Genomic DNA, 3,158 nt, shown 5'->3' with positions numbered 1-3,158 from the left:
GGCAGGTTAAAGAAAAGGAAAGTTTTTACTATGTTTCAAATATGAAGACAACTGCCTTTACCTGTTATGATCTAAGTGGCATGTTTTTATACTGGTGATAGATATGGCTTATTCATATATTCTCTTACTTGACCTCTCCTTCCTACCCTACTCTCCAATAAACAAGAAACATCTATAATAATAAAAGCATAATATGCTAATTAGATCAGACGTCCTTCTGGACAACCTTCTGGATGAAGCCAGGGCTTCAAGGGAATCCCGGGTCCCAGGTTCCAGAGGGAAGCTGGTACCGGCAGCCGGGGGAAGGCCTACTCTCGCATGAATTTCATGCATTGGGCCTCTAGTATCATCATAATATACTACCAGGCTCAGCTGTATACAATATTTACACAATGATGTGAACACTAAATAATGATTTAACTAAAAATTAACATAACTAATTTATGAATATAGAAAAGAGGGGAGGAACAATGCAATGCAGTGTTTATAGGTGGAGGGAGTTATAACAAACCTATACTCCCATCTTCTATAACAGAAATTGGTACATAAATCTAAAACTGTGGTAGGATGGGGGCAGAATGGGGAGACAGCTGTATAAGTACGCATGCTATTTTAAAAATTAGAGGTAAAAAAAGGGTTGAATAATCATTTATTTCAGGAGCAGCCTTCCTCAATAAGGATTCTATGAGAGAAGTAAGCCTTAATGCCCTAAGGCAGGGGTCCTCAAACTTTTTAAACAGGGGGCCAGTTCACTGTCCCTCAAACTGTTGGAGGGCCGGACTATAGTTTAAAAACAAAAACTATGAACAAATTCCTATGCACACTGCACATATCTTATTTTGAAGTAAAAAAACAAAATGGGAACAAATACAATATTTGTATTTGCATGTGGCCTGCGGGCCGTAGTTTGAGGAACCCTGATTTATAGTTGAAAAGCAACCAAGGTACATGCCCTTGACCGGAATCGAACCCGGGACCCCTCAGTCTGCAGGCCGACGCTCCATCCACTGAGCCAAGCCGGTCAGGGCCAGAAGTCAGGATTTTAAAAAGATTCCCAGGTGATTCTAATGTGCAGCCAAGGTTGAGAACCACTGCCCAAAGGCATCCACTTTATGTAATAAATTAACTGCTCTTCCATGCATCTAAAGTATAACTAGTTATATACCATCTTTGGGGGAATTGAAAAAATAGTTACTCAAATCATTTTCTGTATTTCGTGATTCTGATGAGGAATGTTGATTGAGAAGGGACACTTCTGGAGAACGGGATGCAAGGGAGAGAAGGACTGATGCAGAGGACTATTAGTTTTCATTATAAGTCTTGTAATAGTACTTAAATCTTAAAATTATGTACAGGTATCTCTTTGATAAACAAAACCATTACAAAATAATAGCATAACCCAACAATTCATAGGTTTGATAATGCAAATACTGTATACTGAAACCTTATAACATGAATGTTATTAAGCTGCACATGCTTTCCATTTCAGTCCACCAAGATGTACATATTGTGCCAGTAATCTACCACGGGCAGTAGAAGATACAAAAGAAATATAAGATATACTCCCTATTCTAAGTTTATTATATGTATATATGATAACCTGTTTTAGGTAATATGTTTACTCACTGGGTCATTTATATACTCTAAGATTTACAAACAAATATTTACCATGTTTACCAAAAAAGTTCCTTAAAAATGTCTTCATGATGTTAATAATTGGCAGCAACATGGAAGATAAATAAAATCAACAAAACAGTAGTAAGGAGCCTCCTAAAATGGTTAAGGTAACAGATGATGAGGACCTGACCTAGACAGTGCAGTGCAAATGGAAAGGAGACAGATATAAAAGTGGTTAGAGAGCAGGAACTACTGGAGAGTGAAAGAAGGGAGAATGCTAGGGTTACTGCCAGGTTTCCACTGTGGGTGGCTGTGCATACCACTGACCACGACAGGCAATACAAAGAGGAGCAGAACTGAGGGAAAGCATGAGTTCACGTCTGGACTGTTCTTTCATGTAACTTGAATACATCCTGGGGGAGAAGTCCAACAGGCAGTTGGATATAAGGATCTTGGCTTCAGTAAAGAAGTCTGAGATAAATAATTGGGAATTGGCAGCAAGAGATCACCTAAGAAGAGAATATAAAAGAGGACAGGAGCCCTGACCACCTTGGCTCAGTGGATAGAGCATCAGCCTGCGGACTCAAAGGTCCCAGGTTCGATTCCAGTCAAGTGCATGTACCTGGGTTGCGGGCACATCCCCAGTGTAGGGTGTGCAGGAGGCAGCTGATCCATGTTTCTCTCTCATCGATGTTTCTAACTCCCTATCCCTCTCCCTTCCTCTCTGTAAAAAAATCAATAAAATATATTTTTTAAAAATATATAAAAAAGCTCGAAGATGAAGTCAAAACATTAACTGTGGTTAATTACCTCTAAATAATGGGAATATCATTGATTCTTTTTCCTTATTCATTATTATATTTAGAACTTCTTGACAGCATATAGTTTAACATGAGTGGAGGAAATAAAGGAAGAAATTGGGTGGAAAATTATATAATACTTCTAGATCAAACCATTTAACTTCTGCCAATTCAAAAAACGACGAGTTGAAAATAATAAACGAAGGAACCTAAGTCGACCAACAAGTTGCCTATTTTGTTAAGTAAAAACATAAACGGACCAAATTTACAGGCTGGTTTCCATAAGAGTCTAAGAACACTCTTAATCTGGAAAACAATGATTTGCAGTCACGGAAATACAAGTAAATTACGAGTTTAAAAGTTAGGTCATCTTTCAGCATTTTCCAAAGGTACCAAAGCAAGGGTTGTGGTACTGCCCACTGCCGCATCCTTCCGGTCCAAAGTGATGCGAACACGGACCGGGGCGGGAAGCACCCGGGGCGAGGACGGGTCGCAGGCGGGGGTCGAGTCCTTCCTTCGCGGGAACCACGGCCCCTGCAGCCGCGCAGCCCCTCCCCCGGAGCGACAGCGGCCCGGGGCGCTGCCTCCGCAGAGACGAGCGCTCCAGGCGACGCGGGGCGGCAGCGCCGGCTAAGAGCCGCCGAGATTGCCCTCCAGGCCTATGCGGCCTTCCACGCTTGATCGGGGGGACCCGAGGCTGGAGGGTCGGGACTCCCCGGCCCGCTCCTGGGGAGCAGACAA

General features: G+C 42.0%; 1 protein-coding gene across 1 annotated transcript in view; it reads right to left on the bottom strand.

Annotated features, from left to right (window-relative positions):
- ZFYVE16 (zinc finger, FYVE domain containing 16) overlaps nucleotides 1-3,158 on the bottom strand; it is a 42,407-nt gene that overhangs the window by 38,976 nt on the left and 273 nt on the right. The window lies entirely within an intron of this gene.

This window comes from Myotis davidii, unplaced genomic scaffold (genome assembly GCF_000327345.1).
Source record: "Myotis davidii unplaced genomic scaffold, ASM32734v1 scaffold44, whole genome shotgun sequence".
Lineage (NCBI taxonomy): Eukaryota > Metazoa > Chordata > Mammalia > Chiroptera > Vespertilionidae > Myotis > Myotis davidii.
Note: the sequence above shows the minus strand (reverse complement) of the source record. Positions and strands in the feature narration are given on the sequence as shown.